The sequence below is a fragment of the Accipiter gentilis genome, chromosome 7, assembly GCF_929443795.1.
Source record: "Accipiter gentilis chromosome 7, bAccGen1.1, whole genome shotgun sequence".
Lineage (NCBI taxonomy): Eukaryota > Metazoa > Chordata > Aves > Accipitriformes > Accipitridae > Astur > Astur gentilis.
This window is the reverse complement of record NC_064886.1, coordinates 3,043,706-3,053,375: the sequence shown is the minus strand read 5'-3', so window position 1 is coordinate 3,053,375 and position 9,670 is coordinate 3,043,706.

Sequence of the window (9,670 nt, the reverse complement as noted above, 5' to 3'; positions counted from 1 at the left end):
CATCATAGTTCATTAAACAAACCAAACATTTCTTTAACCAAATCATTTGGGTATTCCACTGTTCTGGGTTTCCTTGTTTTTTTAATGTTTGCAGGGAATTTATTTATCAGACAACTGCATATCTGGGAGCAGGGTGGCAAACTTTCAATGAGACGCATCTCTCACTTTCTAATGCCTTGAAAGTCTGTTCTTTTTATAGATTTTTGTTGGTTTTCCAGGCACCTCACCATATTCTTTGTGGTACCTCTGGACTCAGATGGTTTGATGTGGTATATAGCAAATGACCTTTATGTTCCACAGCAAACTGGATTTAAATGACAAGATCTTCTAAATTTGAGAAAGTCACCGTGGAAACCCTGCTTTCATTTATATTAAAATGGGTTCTTTCTCAATAAACTCAATATGGAAATGAAGGAAACATTCCTTGCAGTAACAACTGATACTTACGCTGTCATTCAACTCCAATTGTTTTGTTCATTCACACATTTTCAATACCAGTGGGCTGCAGGGTTTTGAACTTGCAAAACACAAGAAGCTGGAAAAGCCTTTGAAGACGGCCGGAGACTGTGAGATAAGGACACAGATTGGAAGTGTCTGCCAAGACACCCAAAAGTGAAGATTAAGACCAACAGTTTTAAAGGTATTTGAGCATTTTTCACATGTTGAGATCAGTTCCAGATCACAGTCTGATACTAAAAAGTACACTGTGGCATTACCAGAATCAGTAATTGCTGCTCACCTTTCACCCTCTGTTGCTCGTTTCTGCTCCATGCCAAAGTGCTCTTTCCACTCATTTGTGCCAGGAAAACTCTGTGTGACCAGGCGCTGAACCAGAGGGAGGAACTTTTCCTGCTTTAAACAAACAAACAAACAAACACACACACACACACACACTCTAAACATCCCTCCCCCCCAAGTTGGATGGCTCCTCCCGTCTGGTTCCCAACCACAGGAATAGTTGTGCCAGCAGAGCAGCAAGAACAGGAGTCCAGGAGACAACAATGTCTTAAACCAATGTTACCACCAAGCAATTTGTAATATCAAACCACAGGCTAAATCTCAACTAAAAGCTTTTTGGGTTCAGAGTGAACAACTCTATTAAGATGAATTAAGCAATTCACAGTGTTCAGAGCTGCAGTTTCAAATGTAGTTTAGGTCTTTATTTTCAACACTCACCCCTGTAGCAAAAATGGCCTGAAAGAAACCATACAGGAAGACCATTAATTCCAGGTTTCTGTAGAAGAGGTTTTTTGTGTATATTTTCTTCAATACAAAAGCACATGTCTGCGCTACAGTCACTACCACTGTGACTCCACTATGCTGCAGAGATACCAGAACTACCTTATAGTTCACTAGTGCAGGTCCTGATAACCACCTAGTCTCAACAGCACAGGCTCAGCATGGACTAATTTCTCCTGACAAGATTATTTGCAAATTAGGTGAGGAGGTCAGACAACTGCCCTATAACCACATAAAAATGTAGTAAACATTGGCTCCGAGTTTATACCCTACCTACTTTTAAAATGTTTTTCACAGGCCATTCACTTCATGTGCCCCCTCAGTGCCAAGTTTCACCCACTCTTAGGCCCAGTTTCAGCCAAGAATGTTTAAATGTCTTGCTCAGGCTGAGACTGCAGGTGTGTACTCACCTAAGTCAGGTGTCTTTCAGCTGAAGGGTATGAAATAGATCCTCAGCTGGGAAGACTCAAGTGTGGTGATGGTTAACGCCACACAGAAGCTGGATCACTGGAATTAAACACATGTAAAACTGAGGAGGATGGGAGCAGGTTTTGCCTTGAACTAACATAGAAATGGTTTCTGGATGTTTGTACATCATATCTCTGTGCTAGATCTGAGAGCCTGCCCCATCTGAAGGGCTAAACTAGTCAGATGATGTTATTGTGAGAACACTTTTGGATCGCAATCAGAACATCCTCCTTCATTATGCTTTGCAAAGGCTCTGTCTCTATTTTGTCATGCAGAGGCATGAGCTGCCTGTCAGCGTAATGAGCAGAGTACTGAGGGATTTCCCACGCAAAATGATTCAAAACCCACGGACTCACATGAACCCATTCCAGATGTCTCAACAGTTCGTACTGACACGTGGCACAAGCATGCCCAAATGGCAGAAGGAGCTGGAAGAGAGTTCACACTTGTCTTTAATTCTCAGGTTCTTAGTCTATTTAGAAAACACATTTCTGGAATTTATGCCCTGCTCTGTATTTTTGGAAGCTGGGAAGCACTAACAAAAGCAAGAGTGCCTGGTTTGGGCCATCGTAAGCCCTGTGAAAAACAAGGCACAAAGGTAATATCCTCTTAATCTCTTACGTGTATGTAGAAATGGTGTCTGACCACTAACACGTAGTGGCATCACAGACATATCCTACATGTCAATGTATGCAGACAGGACGCAAAAGCAGGCATACACACTAGACTGACCAAAGACCAGTGTAATCTCCCAGTACTGTCACAAGGGCAAGAAGATGCAGAAGTACTTAGAACAAGAATAAGAAATGCCATACTGGGTCAGACCAAAAATCGATCTAGCTCAGTACCTGATCTCTCCCAGAAGGCACGGGCCAGCTGCTTAAGGGAGAATACAAAAACCAGGTCCTCCTATGACTGATCTTTCCCTGTTATACCTGGCTATCATTTTAGTAATCTTCTTAAAGACTTCCTACATCAGGTGGCTAGCATAGCCATCAATGGAGCCACCCTCCATTTACACATCTAAATGTTCTTTGAACACATTTGTGCCTTCGGCCATCGTACTCCTCGGCACTGACTTCTGCAATCTATTTAGCCACTCATGTCACAACATATTTCCTTTTATTTGTTTTAAACTTATTACCTGAAGGGTTCTTCTGGCCCTCCTGACTCCAAAGCCTCCTTATGAGAGCTGTTCAGGAAATTTTTCAGTGCAATTTCATTGGGAAAGGTCAATTAAGTTAAACTGAAATTTCTCACAAAAAGAACGTTAAGAGTTTTGAAAAGAGTATGTTCTCAGGACCTGCATGGAATTTCTTCCGCCACTCCACTCCGTGTCTCGTTTTTAGGGTTACCATGTGTAATGTGGGGTACCCAGAGTTTCATACTACTTGCGAGTATTTAATTATGTATATAAAACTGAATGGTTCCAGGAAGACAAGCTACAAAAGCCCCTCCCATCCATCCATTTTATCTGAACTAGTTCACTCAGACCCAGTGTGGAAGACTGGTTCTAGTCTGTGATATGAATAAGGTAGAGACCTGAGCTTTGGTTTCCCATCTCACAGCCACATGCCATCAGCACTGGTTTATTCTGGGGTGATTGAACTTCTTTTTCTCGTTTTGAATAACCATGTGCTTGTTCTAAACCGGAATAAATATGAAACCCCTTTCTCTTTCCCAGTTCTGTTCTCCTCTGTGCATTTCCCGTTCACTTGACATTCACTCTCAAACTTCTACTTCCCCAAATGTGCCTTCGCTGCTCCAGCTGAGATCTACCTGCCTTCCCAAGACTTACTTCTCCCCCATACCTCCATATCTGTTGAACAAGCTTTTGCCCTGTTACTGCAGTGAGGTCTCCCTCACTCGGATCCTGACACTTACTCTCTTTCCCTGACACCTTGGGTCTAATTCTGACAAAGGTAGATGGATGCAGTATAGATTTCTTCACCTGAGCCAGTATCACTAGGAAACCTTTACAGTCAGTAATGAGAAATATAAATTTCCAAGGCATGATTCAGATTATCCTAAAGTGGAAGCTGGAATATGGATGACTAAATCACATACACATCTACTGTGTAAACACCTAAACTCAGTTAAAAGAAATCAAGCCTTCTGTCTTTGCTAGGACTCCTTTTGGCTACAAGAGAACATCACACACTCCAGTTCGTTCCTTGTCATTTCGGGTGCTTTAAAAGGAGTGAATATTCTCCTGCCATTATCCTTAGTTTCAATGGCACTGTCTTCTGACTTTCCTTCTTTTCCTCTCCCTTTTGAATGGTCTTGTTTTCCACCAGTCACATCAGCTGGCATCTCACAAACCTACTACCTAGTAGTCCTGCTACCGAGAGCAGTCCGCTTGTCTCAGAAGAAAAGTTTCCTAACACTGCATTACCCTGTCCAGCAGCCCCTTTGTGAAAATCTGTGTTCTCAGATGGCTGTAATTAATTAGACTGAAATGACAAGTAGCGTTGTCTGTAGAGAACAGAAGTTTCAGGTGCGCCAAAACCCAAGTCAACTTCTTAGAATAAACATGAACTCCCAGCACCAAAACATAATGATAAAAAAAATAAGAAATTAACTTGGCTAACTACTAAATCACTGCTGTAGAAAAAGGTTTTTTCACCACTTCAGAAACAAGCCTTTCTTACAGCCTTGTCATATAAACAGCTTTTGTAAGACTCCTGTCCACTGATTTGGGAGTTTCAAAAGGATGTGGGGAAAGAAACAGTGGTAAGATCCCAGGGCCCTCCCTGAGAACACCCCATGGCCTTCCCCCATCTCACGTATCTGAATAAGAATCTGAACCCCAAACCCATTGCTCTAGTGTTAAAATGGCCTGGGGACATGGCAGGTCCTCAGGCAGGCAGAAGCCATTTAGGACAAAGTTATCTGTAACCCTCAGAGTAATTCTAAAAGCTTTTTAGGTAAAGGGCTGCATTGGTTTCTGTCTGAGAAAATCTGATGTATAAAGAGGTAGCCCCATCAGAAGGTGACATAACCCAGATGCCACAGTGACTTGACACTGACTTTACAGCACTCTAGAGAGAGGAAGCAACTTCCCCTTGATCAGGCAACACCCAGGACCTCTCCTGCATCACCGAACACTCAGAAACGCCCCATCCCGCTTACCTCCCCCTAGACAAAATGAAATGTTGTCCCCTATGCATCATTCATCAAAGCCAGGCCCCGTAATTAATAGCACCATTTGTTCAGGGGATTTCAACAGGTACTGAAAGCCAAAGCATCAAAGCATGGACAGTCTCATCCTCGTCTGGCAGATATAAATATGCCAGGAAGACTTTCACAGACATATGACTTGGGAACCATTGTCCCTCTAAAAAGGGTTTTAAAGGTCTTTCAAAGCACGGAGATACTGCAAACTAGGTTCTCAGCTCCAGCACGGATGATACTAAGAAAGCAGCGTTACATGAGGGGACCACGTTTTTAGGTTTTGTTGAGGCAAGATTTTGAGCTGGAATTGTCTTCACAAAAATGGGAACAGCCACAATTACAACAAATACCAAAGCTCCAAACATGCAACAAACTCGCGATACAATGCAGGCCCGGTCGTGCTGCCTTCTCCTTTGGCAACACCTCCCATGACAGCAGCAGAAATGAGGGAGGGTTGTTGTGAAGAGGCTATAGTCCGTACCAGAGTTGCAGTCCAGAACTTACCAAGCCAGCAACACAGGACTTAGTTGGAAACCCTTTCTCCTAGCACGGCAGCAGAGAATGGCTCAGCCCAGCACAAGATCTCAGCCTCCTTCTTAAAACTCCTCAGCTTCTCTGGAACAATTTTTTTGGGGCCTGTGGTTTTTCAGCAAAGTGGAATTTAAAGAACAAAACCTTGGTTCATTACATCATGGCTCCAGTAATGTCTAGGAACATTTTACATTTGATAAAATCTCCCCAGATTGCCTTCTGAAAGCCTTGCGGTCAAGTCACATGGCTGGAAACACAAGAATGATGTAAGTAACCACTGAATAGCTCATAGATCAGTTCTCTCACGATGCCAGCAGAGAAACTTGGGAGAGGCATCACTCCTCCTTCAAGGGAGCGTGGTAATTAGCTGAAGTCAAGGAACTGCTACGCCTATGGAGAGACAGGCAGAACGGCCTGGAGTTAACACATGCTTAGTCTTCCTTTGCAGGAATTCCGGGCCCAAGGTTGCCCACAGTGCCTACTCTCTGCACAAGTATTGCCCCTCCTTATCTATCCCTCCATGTCTCAGTTTCCTCTGGGTATATTATCCCACCTCCTGCCTGCGTGATTTGGAAGCTCTCTGGGGCAAGAAGGTGAAACACCCATCTTTCACTGTTTGCCTGGTTTGAGACTTTGGTCCTGGTTCTTTAGAGGTGATACTTCCTTAAAGTGAGGATTCACATCTGAAGCTTGGCTAATGTGAGTGTTAGAGAGGATGGTCAGAGGGCATCCCTTCCAGCCTGAAGGGTTTACAACTCTTACCTGTTAAACCCAGATAACAATGGCAAAGCACAGGGATATGAAAAATGCCAAGCTACGTGGGGAGAACCTCAGGTAAGCTTTTCCAAGAAACCATTACTTTAAAGGGAATCTCTATTTCATTCTTGTACTTTATACCTTCAAGAGATAAACAATTTTGCAATCTATTCTTAACTGGATAAGCCCTGTGCTTTGGTGGAGTACTGTACTCTGCCTTTCAGAGGCAAAGTGTGAACCTTAAATCTTCATGTAAAGTTGTGTAAGCACTATTTGTGTATTCAACAATGCAAGGATGGGCAGGAGTCAACCTTAAAATTCTCACCTCAGGTGACTTCTCCCATGTCACTCAAGTCAAGGACACACTGAGACACAATAACCAAGAATTCTCATTCCCAGACTGTACTTATAACCACTAGTTCATGCTGCTTCTCATTAGAGCAATGTCACCATGAGACGTTTACTCAACTGAGGAAACAGAAGTGACAGCAGCTCTTTGTTGTGATTGGCCCCTAAGCTTCCCTTGTCACACCATAATTAGTTAGCTGGATTGCTTTATTGCAATTGGGGTATTTCATTTGCAAGTGTGTTTGGACAGCTAATTCAAAGATAAGTCTCAAAAGCAGAGACTACTACCGTGTTACAACCCCTGAGAATGAGATGTTTCTCTTAACCAGGTGGCTCGTCCATTTTGCTTGTTTTCCATTACAGGCTTAACAAAAGTCTGTATTTTTCCCTTCAAGACTCAAGGAGTTGGAGGTTTTGTTGTAAGCACAAGACCTGTCCCAAAGAGCTGACTACCTAAAACAGGCAACAGGTGAGAACAAAATCAATACTAACACTAGCTCCTCCTCCTTAGAAATAAGGAATTGAACCATGAAGAGATGAAATGACTTGCCTGGTATCATTTCAGCTTAATCGGAACTCACAGCACTGGGTAGTGACAACCAGAAGACCACCCTTCCTCTTGAACAGTAGCTGGAGGTCTGAACATGAGGAGTCTGGCAAAGGAAGGATTATATGGTTCACATAGCTGAAGATTTCTGGATACCTTGAGGCTTTGCCACAAACTACCTCCCCTCCACACCTTGGCACAGGATCTTTGTCAAAGCAGCTGAAGGTAAATGCTCAAGTCTGGTATTGTTCCCAGTAGCCCATCTGCAAGCTTCAGCACTAACTTCCTGGTAGGTGCCTCCCCTTCAAACTGGAATCCAATTTACAAAGCCTTTAATTTTAAACTTTCTCATCACTGACTTAATAAAACTAAATGACAGGTAATGGTCCCAGAAGCCAGGAACTATTAGATCTTTCTTAACACTAATAAGGGTTGATCAGACGCTTGTATGCTCCTTTTCCAGCTCACGAAAGCCCAGCTCCCCAAGGACGCTGCAACCGGGGAAGAAACAGGAAACCAACCCTCTCACAGACAAAGAAAGAAGCAAGAGAAAAGAAAAAAAAGAAGGAAAAAACCATGTCGATGCGAACACTTAAAACTGAAAATGGGTAGCAGGATCACTGCAGATAATGCCTGCTCTCTTCCTGGAGTTCATTTGGGGCCCACGTGCTCGCTCCATTTCCCCAACAGGGCACTGGGGGCTCTCAGAGGCGCTACAGGCATCGTGGCTACACAGAGGCATGTAGCAAACCGGCTCTGATTTCTGCCCAAAGGCATCAGTGTCATACCGGTCGGGATGTCAGCTTGGGAGAATGTCAAGGCAGCAGTCACGGTGTGCTGTCACAAAGAGAAATAGATATCATTTCAAACACACAGCTCTGGAGAGAGGAGGGAGAGGCAGAAAAGAGAATCCCATAATGCACTTTTGGGGCGGGGGGGAGAGAGGGACAAGGAAGCTTAACTCTGCTTTGGCCATACTAGAGGAGGCAGAAGTAGAGGATGTTCCATATCTTTACAGCCAATGTGTCACAAGGCTGGGAGGGGCAGGTGGGTACTCCAGAATGGACCTGATTCTCATCTCTTTTATACGCTTTTGGTTAGAAAAAAAGTATCTGGAATCAGCCTCCTAAGGCTATTTCCTGATTTAAGGAGTTCCTTGGCCAGCACAAAGCTTTAGTCTTCACCTCTAGCACAAAGGAGAATGGTAGTGGTGCGGTCACAACAAACAGAGCTCCAGTGGTTTTCTGCCCTCAGCGTACACCCTCACACTTTAGTGATAATGAAGGCTTAAAACCCAACCTCATTCCTACACCAGTTGTCTCAGGAAAACCCAGGCCTTACAGTCTTCACATCCTAGGTATAAGGCAACCCTGGCTTACGTGCACGACACCCTTTTCCAGAGAAAGGCGGCTTCTACACTCAGATCTTACCCCATTACAGAAAACCAGCCAAGTTACTTAGGCATTATTTGGAGACACTACATTATCTACCTCGTATCCAGGTGACAGAAAGCAACTGAGGCATGGTCAGTACTGGAAAACACAGCATCAGACTCTCCTTCTCCACTACAAGACCATGCTGGGGGAGCTCCTCCCTCTTTCTTTTCCTTTTTCTCAATATTGTCTGGCTTTTGCTTTTGTTTCACTGCAGTTCAAGATGGTATTTAGATCTGCTGCTACTTCTCTTTCCATACTTCTTTCATGCTGATTTTCTATCCTTCCATGGTTGCAAGGGCATTTGCCATCCAGTGCACCCAGCTGGAGGGGAAAAACTTCCTTGTTGGAGGGGAAAAAGAGAGAGTCGTCACCTCTGTCCCTTTGCCCGTGGCTAGGAGGAGAACTGAAAAGAGCAAGTTATCCATTGTAAAAGCAAGGAGTGAAGGCTACTATTCACATTTACATCAGCATCCCTCAGACCAGCTGGTATCACTACCCAACAAGCAAAACAAGGTCCACAAGAATACAGGAGACAGCTGGTGACAGTCCCTGGAAGGAATTTCAGGCCAATCCTTTTGGCTAGGACAGAAGAAGAAATGAACACAGGAGGTACTTGGGGTTTAATGCAAATCAGGGCTAAGGACTAAATCTGATGGATGCTGCCATCTATTCTCTTTAGGTTTTTGGGTTCCAGGTAGTAGTAAACCCTGATCAGTAGTGGCAGCTGCTGTTCCTACTGGTTTGAACAGATAAAATTTCATGAGATACCTGCCAAGAGTTCTGCCCACAACAGTGGCAGTATCACAATATTCCCAGTGTCTTCATGTAGGTTTAGGTAACCATATTTTTTCAAGCAAGAAACGCCTTTTGAATAACGCCTTTTAGTGTCACAAAAATGCCATCCAAGAGCATATGTATTTTAACAAAAGGAAAGGGGATGGAGTTAATTTTTGAGAGAAACATGACATTTCCAAGAGCTGATTATTCCTCGTTCCCCATAAATCATTTGCTTTCTGCCCATGTGCACAAAGGGAACAGCACCAAGGAGTCTCAGGCTTCATCTTTGAAGGCATCCTAGTGGAAGGCTTGGAAACAACACAGCAAGCTTATCTTATTACCCCCACCACTGATGTCTGTGTAGCATTTTTGATATACAAAGTCTGTATCACAG